The sequence below is a fragment of the Camelus ferus genome, chromosome 34, assembly GCF_009834535.1.
Source record: "Camelus ferus isolate YT-003-E chromosome 34, BCGSAC_Cfer_1.0, whole genome shotgun sequence".
In the NCBI taxonomy this organism is placed as follows: domain Eukaryota; kingdom Metazoa; phylum Chordata; class Mammalia; order Artiodactyla; family Camelidae; genus Camelus; species Camelus ferus.
The window spans coordinates 5,062,166-5,084,552 of record NC_045729.1 but is presented as its reverse complement, the minus strand read 5'-3'; the positions used below and the strand labels follow the sequence as shown (position 1 = coordinate 5,084,552).

Below are 22,387 nucleotides of genomic sequence, written 5' to 3'. Positions count from 1 at the left end.
GTGTGTGTGTATGCACATACCACATTTTCTTTGTCCATTCATCCAACAGTGGACATTTAGGTTGTTTCCATTTCTTGGCTATCATAAATAATGCTGCAGTGAATATAAGGGTGCATGTATCTTTTTGAGTTAGTGTTTTTTTTCCTTCAGATGAATACCCAAAAGTGGAATTGCTGGATTGTATGGCAGTATTATTTTTAATACTTGAGGAACCTGTTTTCCATAGTGGCTGCACCAATTTACTTTCCCACCTACAGTGCACCAGGGCTGCCTTTCCTCCACGTACTTACCGACACTTGTTATTTGTTGTCTTTTTATAATAGTCATTCTAACAGGTGTGAGGTGATCTCTCATTCTGGTTCCCATGTATATTTCCCTGATGATTCGTGCAGTGACTGCACCAAACTGCATTCCCACTAATTGTGTTTTGAAAGGATCTGAACCCTTGGGTCATCATCGGGGTCTGTGCTGAATTTATCTCTTGGCTGCTGTAATCCACATACATGAAATTACTCTAACCCTTGAATTTTACTTCTACCTGTGGTACAGTAGCGTGGTAGTAAATGGAGAGAAGTGGGCCCTTGCTTGCCTAACGGGATTGAAACAAAAGAGACTGAAATGTTTCGTCATCAGCTCCTTCGTCGTCAGCTCCTTCTTGTATTATTTATACGTGAGGTGGGGTGAGTGGGGAAAGTATTTACTGACCACATGTTTTGTGCAAGACACTGTGATGAAGTCAGGGTCTCTTTCTCTCCATTTTGATTGTAAATACGCCCATAAGTTGAACCCTGAGGAGTCCTGGCTAATTTGCTGTTTCCTGAAAGCCAGATTTGGTACATAAAACTTAAGTTTGACATACAAAACTAGATTAAAGAGCAGTATAAATCTTTACTGGAGCCCTTAGCTGAAAAATGTCCAGGAATGGTTTATGGCACACAGTAAAAATCCTTGAAATCTCTTTCATCCAGTTCTCTCCGTTGTCTCCCGCTAGCATGGTAGCTGTTCCACAAACCTTCCTCCTCCAAGAGGACCGCATCCCCTCCGCCCAGCCCTCACATGTTACATAGGCCATTTTAGCCTCTCAGGCTGTTTTCACCTCCCCTGTTCTCCATTACCTGTATGTTTGCATTAACTGCAAGGTGAGGAGGTTTCCATCCTCGCGTATGGTTTGGGTGGGGAAAGAAGGACGCTGCTAGCATGGTTTTAAAAATTGTATCTTTATGACACAAGTGGCAAGTGCTTCACAAACCCTGCTTTTCATCTCTCTGGGGAAGGGTGACCTCTGGTGGCTAAAATGATAAGCCCCAAATTCAAGAGACATAAAGCGTGAATTAGCTCATTTCTGCTCAAATTGTGTGCATATGTTCATGTCCTGCCACCTCTTGTGATGTCCCATGGCCTCATTCCAAGTAAGTCAGTGTCTTGCCACCGTGCTTAGATGCAGCATGCTTTGTTACTTACCAGCGATGCTCTGTGTTCATGCCTGGCCTTAAGTCAAGATCCAAAATATTTCCCCTTAATGAAACTGTCTCCTTGGTACTCTTTTATATAATTAAAACTTAGAACTTTTTATTAGCTGAAATTCTTATTATTAGTGATCATTATAATTAGAAAAAGTTTCACCTAATGGTTACGGAAACTGTCGATCTGGAATTATGCTGTCTGATTTATACCCCTGACTTCTATTTATCTTTGATCAACCCTCTAACCAATAGTTAATTGGGTTGCTTCCTCAGAGATACTTGTCCTTAACTTGTTTAGTTCATCAGTAAATAGCAACTAAATTGTCAGTTTTGTTTGTCAGTCTTCACTGTTTTGATTATTTTGCCTCACTTTGTTTAAAAAAAAAACAGGATATAGGGCAACAAAGGCATATTTTAAAAGGTCAAAATAAATTTTAAAAGAAGATATCTTCAAAAAAAATTTTTTTTCTGTATTTCTTTAACTTTGTATCTGTATGAGATGCTAGATGCTCACTAAACTTATTGTGGTCATCATTTCATGATGTATTAAGTCAGATCATCATGCAGTGCACCTTAAACTTACACAGAGCCGAACGCCAATTATATCTCAATAAAACTGGAAGAAAAACAAATTGCAAAAAAAAAAATAAATAAAGGTAACTTTCTCTTGGTACAGATTTTACTAGAGTATATCTGAATTTTCTCGGTTGATTTTTAACTCATTTGTTTTTCAATAAGTAATCGTTACAGTGATTAGTTACAATTAATGATAAAATAATTCTTGGTAATTCTTCCCCAGGATCAAAAGAATGCTTTATTCAGGAGAAAAGAAAAAAAGCTGTTTTGGTCAGGAGCCATGGCTTTCAAACCTTTTGTGTGACAGTTTGAATCTACATTGTTTTCCATGCCTTGTAATCCTGAGTAGTGGGACGGTAAGAAGCAGAAGGGAATCCATTCCACACAATTGTACTTGTTTTCAAAGAACTTCTTGTGAGGCTCTGTAGGATGACATTTTTAAACCACTTGTCTAGGTGAGATGGATTCTATTCTTCTGTAATCCAGTATTGAGTTTTTGTCTGTCATACACACAATTATCAGCCTGTGATGCTCTGCACAACTGTTACTCATGCCGTTGGCATTTTTACTCAGGTGCTGGGTATGAAACAAAATTTCCCGTATTACTGGAAACGTGGTAGAAAAATGTATTCTAGTGGAAAATATTTAACTTCTTTTGTAAACCAAATAGGTATCTTTGAATCTCTCTTTTTTTAAATTAGATTTTAATAGAAAAGCAACTCCAGATTAACATCTAGAACAAAGTTAGGAATCAAAAAGCATTTCTTTATACGTACTGTACAGACAGGTGGTCATTTCTCCTGCAGTGTCATCACAGAGCTGGCAGACTGAAGCATTGTAAATACCTGACTGCTGACCAGCCTGGCTACCGCTGCTTTTGCCATGAAGTGAAGGTTCTTTACAGTGATATAGCACTTGGCACAACAATGCAGTAAACTTCCTTTCACAACCAGTAGCTTGACTTGCAGACTTTGCTCTTCCATTTTTTGAGATATTTGGGGGTTTATGATACCCTGCCTCTGAGCACAGAAATGAAACGAAACCTTGTACAGTGCTGGGTTCTTTCACATATTGTTTATATTTTGCCAGCGTTACAACTTCTATACTTCAGGTGTAGATTTGGGGAGTTGTACGGTGCTAGATTTCTGGGTAACTGATTTTGCCAACTGCCAGACCTTTAAAATGCCAGCACTCCAGGATGTTCTCTTTGGTTAGTTTTTTTCTTTTTTCTTTTCAACTGTATCATTTACTTGGGTTCTCAGAGAGTATTTTGGCTCTTTGTTACCCTTGGGACCCATCCTTCCTCGTTAAGACACTGGAAGTAGTATACTCTTGAGCTGGATTACCCACCCTTCGTTATACCTCTGTCATTGTCTTAATAGAGGCACAAACCCAATTGGAACCAGGCTGAGGGAAGGGGATTTGGTGGCAGTGTGCCAGGTCGATTGCAGAGAGGCATAGCAGTTATAAAATTATGAATGTCTGAGATAATAAAGGTTTTGCACTATTGGCAGTGAAAATGGCAAACAGTTGGCTGAGACAATTTAAAATGAAAGAATGGAAAAGAAGTGTCTGCTTCTTAAGATACGTCAAGTGGAGTGTGAGTGATCACAGACTTGGGGGAGGAGAGCTTGAGAAAAGAGGGTTTGGTAGAGATTTCAGCAGCAGCTAAACTTGTACAATTAGTTATTCCATCATTAACGAAACTATTTCTTACTCAAAAAAATTCAAGAAATCTGAAAAAAATGCTTTAATGGTTTGAACTGAGCTATATATTTTACTTATAAGTAGGTTCCAGATAAATTTACCGAAGTGTCTTGTTTCTCATCATCCTGTGCTATTTTAATAAAATGTATGTTTCTGTGTGTTCAGTTTAAAATTACGTGCATGATACAGCAGCCTACAGCACATGAAGGTAACCTCCCGTGTCCCAGGAGAGCTGGAGACTAAAATGTGGTCTTTGGGAAGCTTGGAAATTTTATGTCTGGAAGTCTTCTGGATTAGGAATTTTTCCATTGAGTTTGCTTCACTGAAAGCATCCTTCCTCTAAGACAGTCTGTAGCACTTTTTTTTAGGTCACCTCATCCATTTTTGTGATGATTTACTCATGTATTTTCACATGTAAAACTTTTAAGTGTCTCTTGGAAAATTTGTGGGAAGATTATGTTTGTTGTTAAGCAATTTTTCTTAAAGGAAGTGGGAGAAATTTGAGTCATTAACATGAAACAGTTCTGCTGAGTCTGTATGCTTTTAGATTCACAGCAGGTTGTTCTGAATCCTCTAGGTAAGGAACTTTGGAATGTTTATTCAAAACAAACCTCTGTGTTTGTATAGGGAAGTATATCCCAAAGTCAAGTTCCAGGATTCATGGGAAATTTTCATGGCTTGGTCAAAGGTTCACTGGGGACAGATGAATTTTTAGAAATGAGAATAATAACAACAACAAAAAGAAGATTTTGAAATTGCTACACTGGTGTGAAGCAAAGAATTCTGAAGAAAATATTTCCTGGCAGTCTTTATATTATATTTACCTGTGTTTATAGCCTAAGAGATTTTTTTAACCCATAAAACCTCCAAATCTATTAAAAGTAAAAGGAACTTGATAGATTTTCTTAGCACGTGTAATGCCAATTTCCATACCCCTCTGTGATTATTTAAAACGGGCTTAGTAATGGGAATATCAGCTGAGAAATTCTGTTGATGTCTGAAATGCCTGGGGTGCCAACATAATTAAATGGCACACGTACACGCTTTGGCCCTGTCCCAAAACCAGTGATTACGTGTCTAACATTAATCCCATGTGTCTACAAAAGCTGTTAGAGTAAACATCTGGAATCTTTTACTACCAAAACTAAAATATTACATAATCAGTTAAAAGAGCTTCTTATCCACAGATGTACTGCAGAGAGCAATTTGTGTGTGATCTTATTTTAAAGCAGACATGTTGGGGACTAAATATATCAGATACTTAAGCCATCCTTGAAACGTGACTTTTCCTCTAAGGTAAAAATAAGGGCAGGTTAAATGTTGCTGAAGAGTTCAGTTCAACTCCAGATACCCCATAATGAGCCGGATCAAATTCTTACCAAAACTGTGGCTCGGCTCTCAGGCTGAAAACGTTGCAGCTCCTTTGATCCAAAGAATTTGATACCTGCTCACATAAATATTGAAGACTTGTGATCTTTCAGGTTGCAGCAGAAAAACTACAAATGTTTATAGCATTTTTTGGCTTTATAACACCCAATGACAAGAATAGTGAGCTTTTCCATATCCTTTTATATTTTTCCACTATATTCATTCTTTAATTAAGATGTACTTTTAGTAAGTTAGTATCACACTCTTTCATCATAAAGCACATTATAACTTTCCAGAATATAAATGGTTTCTCAAGAAAAGTGACATTAACTATCCAGATTTTTATGTTAGGGAAAATTAATAAATGAAGGGCTGTTGGTTTTTTTATGATAGACATAAGATGAAAGTGAATATTACTCGTCCTAATAGGAAGAAGTGAACTTAAAGGGCCATGAGTTTGTTTGTTTGTTTTTAAAGCGTATTTCTTTGTGGAGGTGAAAACTGTTTCTTTGCATTCAGTATGCAAACCTGCCTGGTCCCTGGGGCTTGCCACCCTCCAGGTAAAGATTAACAGCAAGGACTCGAGTCAGACTCACTTCAGATCCCAGCTCCGTATTGTACTGGCTGTACTGAACCAAGTTAAAATTAACTTTTCAAAGCTTCCACATCCTCATTTGTAAAACGGGGATGACAACATTCCCTCAGTGGTTCATTTTGAGTTAGCATGTGTGCCTGGCACAGAGGAAGCTCTTGGCATCTGCTGGTGGCTCCTGGCTACCACCACCCACTCGAGCAGGGATCAGCAGGCTCCCTGGGGCTCACCTGGTGAGGTGGGTAGGAAGGAGGAAGATGTTCTAAGCAGAGAAAACAGTACATGGTGGGGCGGGGAGATACGGCAACTTTACAAAGAAGTGTCATTGAGGAAGGGGCTGGAGTGAGGTGTGGGCAGTGGCAGGAATGTGGACTTTATCCTAATTTTAGTGAGGGAGAGGTCGTGGATTTGAGCAAGAGAGGCCCAGATGTGTATTAAGAGTAAAGGAATGAAGGGATCAATGAGGAAATGAACTAGGATGCGTTTGGATGCATTTTGCCTGAGAACAAGCTAAAATGAAGAGGTTGCCATGATATCTGCTATTGAGACTGAGTGTGAGCCCTGTGGGTTAGAAGAATGAGGTGTGGATGGCTTTATGTTTTCATCTTCTCAGTATTTGCTATTTTCTGGTTCCTCACCTCCCCATGAACTTTTTTCTTTTTTTTTTAAGGAATGTTAAGTGTGTGAATGAGCTCCTCTTCTAGCTCAGGTGATACTATTCTTAGCCAGCTGTGGAGATGGGGACGGACTATCATTAGGCCACACAACTTAAGTAAGCAGGAGTGAAACCGGCCCGACGGTCACGCCCACACAGGAGGGGCCGGGGCCTTGTACAGCCTAGAGAAGAAGTTCACTAACCTTACTTCTAGGAGTTAATAATTTTTATCAGTGATACTGGACAGTTGGCAAAATGCCCGTTAAAGTTTACAGGGAAACACTGATCTTCCTGTCTCCAAAATAGGATATAGTTCATAGCAACCAGTGCACATAGAGATTAAAAACAAACTTTTGCCAACAAATAGAAAGTACCTATAAAAGTAAAAGCAGGCTACAACAAACTCTTCATTTTATTGGTGAATCTGCTATATGGCATTTTTTAGTTAGATGGATTTTAAAGCAATTCTTAATTCAACATCACAAATTTTAGTGGGGTGCATTGTGTAGAAAAGACAAATAATTTTGCTGTATTTGGATCGTATCTCACCTTTATTTGCTTCCCCTTCTCTTTCCCCTCGGTGTTTTAATCAGGAGGTTTTGCAGAGTTCCTTTATTTTGAAATATGGGCAGTAAATGCTGAAGGACCTGGCCTGTCAGAAAAGAGCAGTGAATACTCTTCTAAGACTATTTGTTTGATCATTTCCACTTAAAAGTTTTCGTTTTTGAAGTAGTGAGAATGAGAGACACCCGAGGCAGGGCACAGGGCTGTGTCCTCCTGCCCGTGGTCACATCTCCTCTCACCCCCATGCCCCAGCCGTCGGCCACTGTGCACGGAAGCTGGGACCTGTCCCTGTCCTGTGGGGGCTGGGAAACAACGGGGGGGATCCCTGACCTAGGTGATATCTGGATCCTTTCCAGTGCTAGAGGTCCATACCCTTTCAGATGCATGTAACTGCTGCTAAACAGTTCCTGTGGTCCAGCAGATGGGAGACCATCCTGGAACAAAAAGGGGAGAAGCACCTGACCCCGGGGGTGCCGCGTCTGTGCTTCAGTGAGTTCTGAAGTGCCACAAAGCACAGCCTCCTCGTAAGGAGATGCGGGGCTCAGCGCGGCCCAGCGCCGTTTTCCTCAGAGTTTGTAATTTACCTCCTTTGAATAGGCAGCAAGCAGGAATAGAAAGGAAGCAACAGCGAGAAACCATTTTGACCTCTCAGATTAATTTAATGTGGACGAGAGCGGAACGCGCAGGAAGCTGGTGCTGATTTGTAATCTACATTTAGCTTGGGTGATGTTGGGTATTTTGTTTAAAAGGTTTCCGTGGTTTCCATGGTGTTTCTTTCTTCTTGCTTCTGTGCCCATATTTTGACAAGAGTTAGAAACAACTGGCGTAATGAGTTTTTAGATCAGTAGTGCCAGAAACAGCCAAAATATTCTTTGTGGAGCATATACCTCTATGTGCATGTCAGGGGGGAAGCTGTGACTCAGTTTATAGACTCATCTCAAACCTTTTGACCACGACTTCTGTTTTCTGAAGTGGAAAATTGTAACTGAGGAATAAATAGAAAATTATTTAGCAAAAATTTAAGTTCAGCTGTTATTGGAAACTTGATACTTATTTTAATATTTATTATTTTATGGAAAGTTTATATATATGCTATTTTGAATAACTTTTTTTAGTGTAAGGAATTCTTTTTTCCTTTTTCAGTTTTATTAGGTAGAATTATTACAGTTCGACTGCACATACACATTATATCATTTGTAAATACATATATACAGAATACTGCACATTTTTTAGTTTACATATATGTACTAATTACTAATTAATTATGCTCTTGTTTTAAAAGAGCTAACATGACTGTGAATCTGGTATGTAGTATAGCCCAGAAGATTGGTAACTTGAATTTTTATTGACTAGAAGTAAAAAAAAAAAAAATGCATTGAAGACTGCAAAGACAAACAAGCTAAAATACATGGTTTGGACAGTTTCCCGAAAGTATTTTACATTCTCATTCAATTTGAGGACCCCAGATCCTGCATAATTACTTATGTGTTTTTGTACTTTGTGTTTAGAACCCCAGCTTCTGAGGCATGTTGGAAAGCCCAAAACTACAGAACTAGGTATTTGGCTTTTAAGTGTATCTTCAACCAACACTTTCGTCATTGTTACCCAGGGCACATTAGGAAAAAAAAAATTACTTGTATAACCTACACTTTAATTCCCAAGATTAATTTGGGAAAATAATTCAAAATACTTTGTTCTTTAAAAGGTTCTTGTTTTAAAAAAAAAAAAAACCATTTATAAGGGAACATGTTTAATTTGCTTCATTTCCAACCAGATATAATTAGTGCTCAGTGAAGCCTCAGCTCCCGGTGCAGAAAACTAGGACATTGCTTTGTCTCTTGTTGGTTTTATTTAATTTGACTTTAGCGTCTTCACAATGAATTTATTGGCCTGATAAATTACTGCTTTGTTTTCAAAGACAAATCCTTCCTATCACTCAAGTCTCTGTCAGTCTTTCTAACTTGGAGGTTTGTGGAATGTTCACAGATGCATATTCTTTCTTCACAATTGGAGGACCTTTTTTTTTTTCCCCTAGAGAGTGTTTATATGCTAAAAGTTTGCTTTTGAGTTGTCTTTTCTTTTAAAAGCTACTTTAACGGCACTCATAAGGTGAGGCAAGAATCACAGGACTGGAAGGGACATCACGGGCCTTCCTCGTGACTGAGCTGGGAACACCATCCAAGGCTGGGGGTTCCTGTGAGGCTCCTCCTCTCGTGAAATTGAGTGAAACTGAATGAACTGCTCAGGGTCAGGCTCGAAAGGTGAAGAAGGGGACTTACACAGCATTTCCAGAAGGATTAGCCTTGCTAAGTAGAGAGGACAATCTCCATGCCTTGGTTCTGCTCAGGCAGGTGTGAAGCGGCCTCTTTGTTCGTCTGCTGCTCACAGCGCCCTTGGGATTAGTCTGGGGAGATGACGGGGGTCTGAGTGGCTAGAGTTTTATGGCAGGCTCCTGTTGGGGCTGGGTGTTAGAGGACTGAAGATTAGAGACCTGAGTTCTTTACTTATTTCTTTTAACTCTTGTACAGATCAGTTAACCAGCTGTTTTAGAGTTTTGTTTTTTGTTTTTGGTGGTAGGAGGGAATGTTACAAAATCATAGTGGTAACTGCTTTGCCTAACTTTATAAATTATCTAACACTTATCAACACTGTTTGAATTTTCCAAGGTAAAAAACAGAAGTGATGTCTCAGAATTGTAATTATTCTCACACTGTAACTTAAAGCCTGTAGTGTAAAACCTCATGGCCTGTAACAGCACTGGTCACTGATGATTTTAATGTCGTTTCCCACTGATTTTTCCAATGATGATTTTCACGTCAATGCTCTTAGCCTGTTACCTTTGAAGGTATCTCTCTGTGGCATGAGAGTTAAAAAAATGACTTTGGCTTTTACTTGTTATTTAGTTCTTAAACGGATTTGTTTAGATAAAACGTTATAACTGTTGGCTTAATTTAGATAAATCAACTGATTTGCCTAGATTTAATAAGTAACTATAGAAAGAAAAAGAATATTTGCTATTTTTTTTCCTATATAGTCATGTATTGTTGAATGTCTGACCCTGGTGATTAACACAGAGCCTGTGAATCACACTGTGTATTTAAAGCTAAATTATAATTTTATTTTCTTGACTTTGATCATTTTGTCCACAAATTTGAGTATTGGATTCATTTAAACAATGGCCTTTTTAGTTGTTGTTGAATAATAACTTTAAACATATTAGTATTCTTGATTTTAAAAAAGAAAATCAGGACATTGATTATCTCCTTCACATAAGGTTTTTGGTTCAATAGCTAAGTGCAAATGATTGGTTCCTTGGATTTGAATTAAAAAATAATTGGCAACTTCATACTCGTAGTCATTCTGCCACTACCAGGTAAATTTTGAGCAGTGGAAAAACTTCTAAAAAGAGTCCAAGTTTAACTTCTGCTAGTGTTTCAGTTGACTGGCTATAGATTCCTCTTGACCGTGAAACCTTCACCCCGGGTGACAGTGCTGAAAGCTCCGTGATGCTTCTCTCCTCGCCCCGCATCCTCAGCTGTAAATTGCTTAGGCTTTGAGTCCTTGGTTCCCATTTTACTAATGAGGTCACTGCTGACTCTTTATTGGACTTTGACTCTGTATTGTTTCCTGAGCACTGAATACATTTATACAGAACTAACATGCATGTTTTATTTCGTTAGACCACGATTTGCATAGTTTTACTCTGTGTGGTTTTGTCCCATAGCCTGAAATTTAAGTAATTTATTTGATCTCCCTCCTCCCCTGAATATGTTGTTATCCGCCACATTGAACACAAGCCGTGGGTTTGCTTACGTTAGTTTTCATATATACAGCTTTTAGAGGATTTCATTATTGAATTTGTGCCTTAGAGATCTGTACTATTTTGCTCCTTTGGGAAATCAGTTGGATTAATATTATTATGGATTTGTGGAGATTTAGGCAATCAGAAATGCATAAGCCTCCAGGCTTTGATATTGGGAAGTTATATAACTTGAGCAGTTATCCACTGGGTAATTCCTTCATTAATGAACATACAGTATGTTCACAAGATTAACAGTTACAAAGAAGGAGGAGAACGCTGATTTCTATTTTAAACTATAGTTGAGCAGAGAGCGAGAATGAATGTGTGTATGTGTGTGCTCGTGTGTGTGTATACATGACGTGATATAGACGCACACATTCATATACATAAATATATACACGTGTGTATACATACATTAAAAGATGTAATTGCAAGTCTAGATTAGTCTTAAAATGGAAACATAGGATAGCTTGATATAAATTTGTACAATAATGCTAAAGAGATACTATTTAAAGGCATAATTGGAGTACACTTGAGTGAATTTTATAGCTTTATGTCACCTCTCTGACACTTTGATGTGTTGGATCTGTCTTCTCAGTTTTAGATGCAAATTTCTAATTTTACCGACGCTGTACAGAAATATTTATTGATCTTACAGACTCAAGATATCCAAAACTTAGTTAACTTTTCATTTATGGCAGAATTGTACTAAGACAATGAATGACGAGTTATTGTGAATGTTTTGGAACCCTTAGAGTCTGGTGTTAAAAATGAAATGAGGCATATGTTTGTTTAATTCTAGCCTGAAAGAATGTAATTGTAAATCAGGAAAGGTTTGTTTATCTTTTCCCCACCGGAAGAAGCTAAACATAGCTTAAGAACTTGTTGACTGAGAAAACAAATGACATATTTGAAGGAACAGTTGGGAAAAGACCATATGTTGTGTTCATTCTGTATAATCCCAAGTTATGAAACGGGGGAGGATATTAACCACAGTCAATCTATCGGTCTATTCAAAATCTGCAACAAGTTACTCAGATAGGTAGTTTATAAACCGGAATCTGAAGATGGCTTGAGAAGTCTATGCTGTTTACTCTCATCAGTTCCTTTGGTTTGATTTCATTAGATTCTTTACATTCTTGTTATTAAACTCTCTTACTTTGTAGGGTGGAGCATGTGTTTCTCCTTCCCTGGTGACATTTGACCTATTTTGATTAATTTGTTTTTAGAGAGGGAAAAGCTTTGCTTAAGTGATAAGCTATTGAGAAAGAGCTGTGTCAGGAGAATTTTATACTACACTGATTTTTTTTCCCATTTCTGAACAACCTTGGACTTTATTTTTTGCAGTTATTTTTCTCTCTTTCATAAGTATGATTTACTTGCACATTTCCTTTCACTAAGTATTTAAAAATTAATATCCCTAAAATTATTTCAATCAAATGTTTTATTTAAGATTACATGGAAACCACAAATTGTACATTCAAACAAAAGTATTCCTTCTCTAGGTATTGTCTTGGGATATATTAACGAATTTTACAATGTGGTGTGATAGTCACAGTAGCGTCATTAATGGTAAGATTTAATATTTATTCCAGGAGTCTAAGTCAATACTGCAGGGCTTTACTGGGCTTAAAATACATGAATGCCAATTTTGTCACCTCTAGGTTCACACTGTCACTTTCCCATTAGTACTGTGCTTTTTTCCCCCCAGTTAAATGTAAACTGTAGTTCCTGTCCTGAGCAGCTTGCACCTGTGTTAATCAACAAAATGTACCCACTGTGTGTCAGCCACTGGGCTGGAGGGCTCAGGAGGTAGAATGAGAATCAGAGGAGTTAAGCAGATAAGCCCTTCACAGTTGCCATGGTAAGACCAAAACACAAGCACAGGAGAGAGTGGCCACCACTAGATCAAAACAGGAGCTGAAAGACTGGGGGAGGATGCATGGAAGGAGATAAAAGTGAGTTTGAAGGGGATATGCAAGAATCAGAAGCCTTTTCGAAGGAAGGAGAGCAAGCAGCATACACAGGGCAAAGATCCTCGAGTGAATGATAGATTCGAAGACACAAAATGCCTTGGCAGAAGGGTTGAGGGGAGCTGAGAGAGCTGCAGGGTGATCAAGGGGAGGTTGAGATTTTACCCTGAGGGCAATGGGGAGCCATCGGAGAATTCTGAGTAGGAATGTGGAATCAAAGTTGTATTTAAGAAAGATTTTCTGCAGCAATAATGTATAAAACCGATGTGCAAGGGGGGAGACAGGAGGGAAGGCAGAGGAATCAGTTGGCAGACAACCGCAGAGGGCAGCAATCCTACTGCAAGCTACAAGTGTTCAAAGCAGCTTAGTTTGTAAAAGCCAAAAACTGGAAACAACCATACTGTCCATCAACCGTAGACAGATGAACACATTGTGGTATATTTCTGCAATGGGGAATCCCTCCTGCAGTGAGAGAGAACAAAGCACGAACATCGACGAATGAAGCTCAGCAAACATCCTGCTACCAAAGAAACCAGGCAGCACTTCGTATAATCCACAAACAGGCAGAACTAGTCTGTGATGATAGAGGTCAGAATACTGGTTGCCTTTCAGGGAGGGGTCGGGACTAGGAGCCCAGTTCTTCTTGATCTTGGAAGTGATTAGACGAGTGTGTGTGCTTTGTGAATATTCATCACTCTTAAAATTTCTGAATTTTTCTATAGTATGTTATACTTTAACTAAAATGTTTGTTTTAAAATCTGCTTTTCTCAGCTGCTAGGCACGTGCACTATACCAATAGCATTCCCACGGCCCCCTTCTGTCTGAATGGTGACTTATTACCTCACTGCTGCTTTACTCCCACTTTGCACCTCGCTGAGGCAGGGAGGGGCTCTGAGTGACCGCCGGAGTAATACTCGGCCGCATTTTTGATCCATTTCATTCCATGGGGTGATGCTTCTGCAGGTCACCTTTCGCCAGGGTAACTGCTGGATTAGCGGTGCTTTGAGCTTTGCTCTCTGCTCTGAAAATGTAGCAGTTGATGGAATATAAACACATGGTGGAAATTAGATATACTAATGAAATGCAGATAAATTGGCTTGAACATAACAAAAACTGGGGGCTTTTCCCCCTTGAACAAGCAGTTTAATTTGGGATCTTAAACAGCCCTTTGCTTTAGGTGTGCACCCTACAGTGGGGCCATTTATCCTCGTTCATGTGCTCTAGGTGAGGTGTGTGGCTTCCCGCATTCAGTCTGTCTGCCATCTCCAGTCCCCCAGCCACCTTCACCTTGATGCTGCAGTTTCAGTAAAGGACGGGGGCTTTTTGATTTTCTGAATAGAATACTGTCCCCCGGAGGACCACTTTAGTCAGCATCACTGACAATACCTAGGATAAATATCATCAGATCCTTTGCCCTGAAATTTCACAGTGCACTTCTCAAAATTAGCATCTGTCTCCTCCAATAATACTGAATGCCCATAAAGTAACCTAGACTGTTTGAAGCCCAAAACTTCCCCAGCTTAGATGCAGAGCAGCACACTGCATATCTTTAAAGAGTGACACCTAACACAATGTGAGGAATAAAGTGTAGAGCATTATGGAATAGCATTATTTGTTTCATTACACTGAATAATTAAATTCTCTATTAGAATTTTACTACATGGAAGGTACCTGTTACAGGCATACCTCATTTGATAGCGCTTCCCAGATAGCGTGTTTTTTCAGATTTTAGGTTTCTGGCATCGAGAAAATCTGTATGCACCATTTTTTCAGCAGCGTCTGCTCCCTTTGTGCCTTGATGTCAGATCTTGGTAATTCTTGCAATATTTCAGATTTTTTCATTATTACTGTGTTTATTATGGTGATCTGTGATCAGTGATCTTTAATGTTACTACGAAAAGATTAGACTCACTGGTGGTTAGCATTTTTTAGCAATAAAATATTTTTTAATTAAGATGCATACATTGCTTTTTTAGACATAATGTTGCACGCTTAATAGACTGCAGTATACTAGAAATGTAACTTTTATGTGCACTGGGAAACCAAATAATTTGTGAAGCTCAATTCTTTTGGTCTGGAACCAAACAAGCAATATCTCCGAAGTATACGTCTCCTTGAGCTTATCACCCAGAGCCTCACCTATTGTTGTAGACCATCTGGGGCTTTCATTATTTAGTTGACTTAGATTTTCTCCAGGAAATACATAGAATAAGCAAAATTATTTTTGAGTCCTAAAGATTAAAGGAAAACTGCCTTTCCAGATTGTTTGAATGAATACTTTTTTAATTCTCTATGAATTGAAATAGCTCTAGTTTAACAGAGATTCTTAGAGAGCTGGCATGTTTAATTTTGCCAGGTATAGTTTCTGCCTTCCATACTCTTAAAGAATTTAATCCTTTTATCCACTGGTCACAGTAGAAGACAGCATGGAAAGGCCAGGGGGCCATGGGTGGCATGAGACAAGGGCCACTTGGTTGGTACTAAAGGATGTCATAGAAGTGATGGAAACGAACTAAGACCAACACACAGAAACGAACAATTCAGTGTAGTTCAAGGCCACCAGCGCCTCTGTAGCCCTCATTGTAAGCCAACTCCTGGTGGCAGGGGAGAGCCATCGGAGGATTCCGAGCAGGAGTGTGGAACCAAATTGTATTTAAGGAAGACCAGCTGTTCTACTTTATATACTGTGTTAATTAAGTCTTAGAATTGAAGTTAGTAGAAAGTTTTATAGTCTGACAACCACTTTGACCCAGGAACCAGGCACTCACTTTTTCCTTAATTTTATATATTTATACATTACTATTTCCTCCCCGAGTTATATTATTTTGGCTTTGAAATATTAAAATACTAATATAGCTTAGAAATACATACCTGCAAAGGAGCATGTTTGATACATAAAGTTTGGCTATTTAAAGTCACCATTGTAGCCGCTGGTCAAAACGATGTTTTGTTGAAAAGTCTGCACACTCAATTCATTGTCACTGTAAAAATGGGCTTGTGTGTCAGAACTGATGGGCTCAATATTTATGGTATCATGAGTGAGAAGTCTGTAGATGAAAAACAAATTTATTTTTATCTCTTATTATGTGAAACAGTGGGTTTCATTGCAGAATGTCATAAGTACTCAATTCAGGAAATAGAATTCCTCATACCTGATTGGAAACTATAATTGATGCCACACAGATGGATAAAAACCACCAATGAAGTAGCCAGTATCTATTCCGGTAGGGAGAAGGAAAATGATTCTGCCTTGTGGACAGCTTTTTCTAGTGGAAGGGACGCAGACTTTGGAAGCCTGATAACATTTGGATTCAGACCCAAGCTCTGCTTCTGCTTTACTGAGACAGGGGGGGCCTGGCAGGGGCAGCTTCCTGCAGGACCCTCGGGGATCATTCCTTTCTGATTCTGGTTGGACTGTTGAATATCAGCTCCTCACTTCTCAGTTCTGTGGCAGTAATTCAGCCAAGTGTATCATTCAGCTTAGTGGTGTTGGAATTTATAGTCCCCATGGTCACATCTGATGTGACGGAGCCACGACTGATGATTACAGATGTCCTGGCTGACTTTACCAGTAACTTTATTTCCTAAGTATGAGTAACTTTTCAGTAGGTAGGAGCATGATTAGATTTGGATCTGCCGCTTGCTGGCTGGATGAGTTACTGATGTCTCTGTGCCTCGGTTTCCTCAGCTGTTCCATAATAATTCATGTCACGTAGAGCTGTAGATGAGTGTTGAAAAGATTAAATAAAATTATATAGATGGAGATATACAGTTAACTTTTCCATCTGTCATATTGGAAGAGTTCAGTCAGTGTTAGCTGTTTATTACTCTTGTTGTGGCTAGATTCAGTAACAAAGACATGCTTTCATTAGAAGGATTTGGTTTACAGTGAAAGTACCAGAGTGCATCTGTTCAGTCTTTTTTGGCCTCCCTTATTCACTTCTTAGCTTCTTTGTTCACCCCAGTTTTGAATATATGTCCCTAAGTTATTAGGTTCATGATCTTGGGAGAGCTAGTTACTTACGCTTTCTGAGACTCACTTTTCTCACGTTTAAAATGAGGCCGATGATACCTGACTCACGGAACTTGCACCGTGCACGCTGCTTCGAGCTTGGCATGTGGTAAGTACTCAGCCAGCCCTGGCCGTGGTTGTGGAGCAGCCACTTGCACATGTCGGATTTGGGAAACGTTAGATTGCTGTGTGTGTGTGAGTGCCGTCACCTGAGGATGGTGAGTAATACAGGAAAGAGCATGGCTTGATTGGATTTAATCATTAAAATGCAGATATGCTTAGCATTGTGAACTTTTAAAAACACACTATTAAAGAAAATCCTATGACTTAGGTCTCTAAAAAGAAAAGTATAAAACCTGTCTTTAGAAGAGCAGGCTTTATCATGGCAGTGAGGACTTCTCATGTAAGAGAAAGAGCAAAACTAGGGTTCTGTTAAACTTGCTCACTTGTCCTTTATTGTTTCTACAAGTAAAACTGCAAGCAGTATATCCATCACCACTTCTGGGTGCTTCAATGAAGATACAGTAAAGGGCTGGCAGGAATCTCATTTTTATATATAAGCATATTTTGTAAAAGTCAGTAGTTTGTATCCTATAGTATAAAGTACAGATATTTTATAGACATTGTGCCCCCTTTCCACTCCTCCACCCCCCATGCTAAGTCACTGAGTCAGTTTAATAAAGCCTGACCATCTTCTCCTCCTTGGGGTGCAGAACCTTTATCTTACTGCGCATTGCCTCCCAGAGACGACGTGTTATGAAACGTTTCCCAAAACTGTTGGGCTGGGGAGCTTTACTCCCCGTGATGCATCTCACAGGACTGCTGTTCTCAAGATTTCATTTGGGAGCCGCTTATTTATATTACTAAGGTCATCTTCCTTGACACCACTATTGACATTGGGAACCTTTTTATAACAACCCACTTCCTGTGACACCATTTGCAGAACGGCGTTACAGCAAAATAATGGGTTTGCTAAAAACAGCGTCCATGTAACTGAGTTTGCAAAATACAGAACAAGAGTGTCAGAGACAGGCATCACCTGAGCGTTGCAGTTCAGGGGCAGGATGACTGGCATCCGAGGCAGGGTCCTAGAAACTGTTACCTGTACCTACCAAAGTCTGTTTTCTCATCCCTCCCTTTTTCCTTAAGTGTTTTCACTCTCTCTCTCCTCCTCCTCCTCCTCCCATGTTGTGTTTCGTCCTGCTTCATTTTCCAGGCTGTTTTTTCCCTCTTCAGTTCCTTTCCCATTTCTCCAGGCAGCAGGTACCCAGAGACACTTCGTTCCTTACCTTGGTCATCACTTGAACATTTAAAAAGTTAATACCTTTTTAGATGGTAACAGTTATTCTACATAACTTCATTTAATTCACCCATCAAATTCGTTTTAGGATGAGATAATTATTACAAACTCCCTTTAGTATTTTTTTTTTACCAGTTTTCTATACAAAGGAGAACGTTAGTATCTGATTATTGGTAATTCTAGTAAGTACTATGCAGAATATATCACGTTCATTGTGCTGAATCTCTTTCTCTGTGATGCTAAAAGAACTGGCGGCTAGCATCAGTATTTGATTTAATTAAATTAACTAGCCTGACGGTGAAGATTTGCTTATTATCCAGTTTATCTGTATACTGTTTTTACAAAGAATTCTTTAACATGCAGTAACCTCAGATCTTGAGCAAAACCAACAGTGAAGAAAATGTTAAAATTGTCAATAAGCCACCTGTATGCTTGTGTGTCCTGTTCAGGGAATAAACGAATTTGCTCAGCTGCTTGATGGTTGCCATCCAAAGGAAGTTATAACATTTAAAGTTAGCAGTCAATTTTCATTATTTGCAGGAACCTTTGGCCATAACAGTTTCATCAGCTGATCAATGTATCACCTTGTTTTATGTGTTTCTGTTTAAAGACGCTTTATTAATACATACTGTTGATTCACTAAGACTGAATTCACAGCCAACAGCCCTGTAACTCACACCCAAACAAAGCTTATCTAACAACACATATTTTTCTCCGTAAGTCACATCACAGCCTCCTTGCGCTTAGGAACCCTAGACAGCACTTTAGCACAATGCTTGGGGCCACTTTAAACAGTGAAGTCCCCACAAAAAACTTCAAAAATGCAAAAACATGGCACTAAATAGACAGAGAAAAGGACACGTGTTGACAAAATGAAAGCTGAAACAAGACAGAGCACTGCTTTTGTCCGGCCTCAGCTGGGACCACATGGGTCAGGCAACTCCAGTTTTTCATCACTATATTATGTCTGTGAATGACCATGAAAGTGCCACAAGTGTTGATTTTGGGGTTACAAGTAAATTTTGGTTAGTGGGTGCATTCACAAGTAAGGAATCCACGAATGGTGAGGAATGACTGCAATTGCTTTATTAAAGCACCAGTCTTGGGGAAATATGTCCCCACAAATGTAGGTGCTTGATTCCAGTAGACTTTTTTGAATTAAAATATAATTGATTTACAATATTGTGTTAGTTTCAGGTATACAGCAAAGTGATTCTGTTATTGTTATTCAGATTTTATTCTATTATAGGCTGTTAAAAGATATTTAATATAATTTCCTGTGCTGTACAGTAAATCTTGTTGCTTATCCATTTTATGTGTAATAGTTTTTATCTGTTAATCCCATACTCCAAATTTGTCCCTCCCTCCCCTCTTTGGTAACCATAAGATTGTTTTCTATGTCCATGAGTCTATTTCTGTTTTGTGTATAGATTCGTTTGTATTATTTTTTTAGATTCCACGTATAAATGATATCATATAGTATTTGTCTTTCTCTGTCTGACTTGCTGCACTTAGTAGGATAAGTTCTTGGTTCATCTGTGTTGCTGCAAATGGTAATATTTTACTTTTATGGCTGAGTAATATTCCATTGTTTGTCTGTATGTACACACACATCTTCTTAAGCCATTTTCTGTTAATGGACACTTGGGTTGTTCCATGTCTTAGCTGTTGTAAACAGTGCTGCAGAAAAGATCAGGGTGCATGTATCTAACTGAATTAGAGTTTTTGTATTTTCCAAATACGTACCCAGGAGTGAGATAGCCAGATAATACAGTAACTCTATTTTTAGTTTTATAAGGAACCTCCATACGGGTTCTTCATAATGGCTGCACCAATTTACATCCCCACCAACAGTGTAAGAGGGTTCCCTTTTTCCACACCTGCTCCAGCAATTGTTATTTGTAGACTATGATGATGGCCATTCTGACCAGTGTGAGGTGATACCCCACTGTGGTTTTGATTCGCATTTCTCTAGTAATTAGCAGTGTTGAGCATCTTTTCATGTGCCTGTTGGCCATCTGTATGTCTTCTTTGGAAAATTGTCTATTTAGGTCTTCTGCCCATTTTTGGATTGAGTTGTTTTGTTGTTTGTTTTTTTGATATTGAGCTGTGTGAGCTGTCTGTATGTTTTGGAAATTAACCCCTTGTCAGTTGCATTGTTTGCAAGTATTTTCTCCCATTCCATAGTTTGTCTTTTTGCTTTGTTGATGATTTCCTTTGCTGTGCAAAAGCTTTTAACTTCGATTAGGTCCCATTTGTTTGTTTTTCCTTCCATTTCTTTTGCCTTGGGAGCCAGATCTAGGGAAATGCTGCTATGATTTACGTCAGAGAATGTTTTGCCTATGTTCTCTTTCAGTTTTATGGTATCATGTCTTATACTTAGGTCTTTAAACCATTTGAGTTTACTTTTGTATATGATGTGAGGGTTGTTCTAATTTCACTGATTTACATGTAGCCGTCCAGCTTTCCCAGTACCACCTGTTGAAGAGACTGTCTTCTCCATTGTATATTTTTACCTCCTTTGTCATAGATTAATCGACCATAGGTACATGAGTCCAACAGACTTTTAAGATAGTAAGTGGTTCTTGGCTAAAAGAACATTTGTTCCCCAGTAGCAAGTTACTGAATAAACCTAGTTCTTCATTATAAAAATTATTTACACAAGAGTGGTTTGAACATAGAAACCTCACAATGAAAACAACGACTGAACTACCTTAATACCTTAAGACTTCTACCCGCATCACTGTTTCCATGGAAAAATGTGTTCCAGATTCCAGCTGAGATGCCAGAGCCCTTCTGCTTCCTGAGTCCTTGGTTCCAATGATGACCAGTCTACCACACGCACCTGCAGTGTAGGCCTTCGTTTTCCCCTCTAGTCTAGTCCTGGGGCTGGGGGCAGAGCTTAGGAGTTGGACTCGGAGAGTATGAAGAAAAGAACAGGGTTGTAGCTTCTAGAAGAAAGTACTAGGGGTCTTTGCTGGGAAGAGAGATTCTTCAAATGACTCTCAAGAATAACCATGACTTTGAGGGAAGCTGGGGGTGATTGTCAGTACCGCCCCAAACTTGACTGAAACCTGAATCTAAAAATGTGCCCCCCCTAGAGTAAAGTTTTGGACCATGTGGTTCATTGATCTGATCCATTAAGGCATTTCCTACCCTCCTTAAGGATTCAAGTTTGAAGATATCAGTGGTGTTAAAAAACGCAGATGGTGGTCTTCTCTGTTATGAGCCGTGGTAGGAAGTCTCTGATCAAGAGGATAAATACCCTGCAAGTTTATATTAACTAAGCAGTATTATTTATACTGAGTGTTTTCCCACAACATTACTACACTCTGTAATATTTAACAGCTCTACATGTGTTTTATGTTCATTTGTGTTGACTTAATGATTAAAAGTTCAAGGTGAAACAGTGATAATTCAGATAGGAAAATATGTGATAATGTACTGAAACCTTCATGGAACTTAACAGTGAGCCTCCTGTTTCTTTTAAATGACAGATTTCTTTGTCTTTGGGGGGAGGGTGACTTTTAATGAGATGTTTTGTTAGATTTCTTAAGTTTAATACCTTTTAATAAAGAATAAGGGACTGGGTATTAAATAAATTTTAATTCAGCTGAGTTTTTATAATCCAGCTGTTTTACTTGAATAAAATAATTTAGCTTTAATGTATTAATTTAACACGATATATTAATGTTTGACCATTTTTTATCTTAATTTATCCCAAGAAAGAATAATATTCTATTTTTAGTTAATAGAGTTGCCTAGCAAAGAAGAAGATAAATCTTATTTTAAGCCAGAACTCTTAAATTTCCTTTCCTTGAATGTTCTCTAAATGGGTTGGGGACAGTAGCATATAAACCTCTTATTTGAAATTGGGAGTGCACACCAGCCTATAAAATGCTCAGAGAGGTCTAGCCGCAAAAGAATTCTTCCAACGTTATTTACTGGATTTCTTACGTTTCTTTGGCTTAGAAACGCTTTTTCCCCAGAAATGTTAACATTTAATGGGACTCAGTTATGGGAATCAGCTTGTTGTAGGCAAATGGCCCTTTTTCTGGGCATCTGGGGAGCTTATGCAACCACCCTGTGGCTGCAGGGGAGGCAGAGCTGAAGCAGCGTACTAGGAAATTAACAGTCAGTTCCCCTTGTTTTCAGGAAGACAAACAGTATTTTTGTATCTTCTCTAGAAAAAGTAACTAGGTTTATTCTCTGTCACCTCACATGTGTTCTGACTCATCTACCCAGGTGACCAGGTGGCCTAGAACCATCTTAGGTCCTTTAAGAAAATGTGTAAGGACTAAGTTACTATTTGTAGTAAATACTACTTTACAGGAAAAGTTCTTATTTTTAAATAACCTTTTAAATGAGTCATTAA

At 38.8% G+C, this 22,387-nt stretch overlaps 1 protein-coding gene across 3 annotated transcripts in view; it reads left to right on the top strand.

Annotated features, from left to right (window-relative positions):
• The window catches only part of RASSF8 (Ras association domain family member 8), a 96,176-nt gene that overhangs the window by 53,441 nt on the left and 20,348 nt on the right, over positions 1-22,387 (top strand). The window contains exon 1 of one of the 3 annotated variants that reach the window (XM_032473214.1): positions 5,828-5,944. The exons of the other annotated variants lie outside the window; for them this stretch is intronic. The gene's annotated coding sequence lies outside the window, so the exon portion shown is untranslated. Of the gene's footprint in view, positions 1-5,827; positions 5,945-22,387 lie in introns of those variants that run through there. 3 annotated transcript variants of the gene reach the window in all.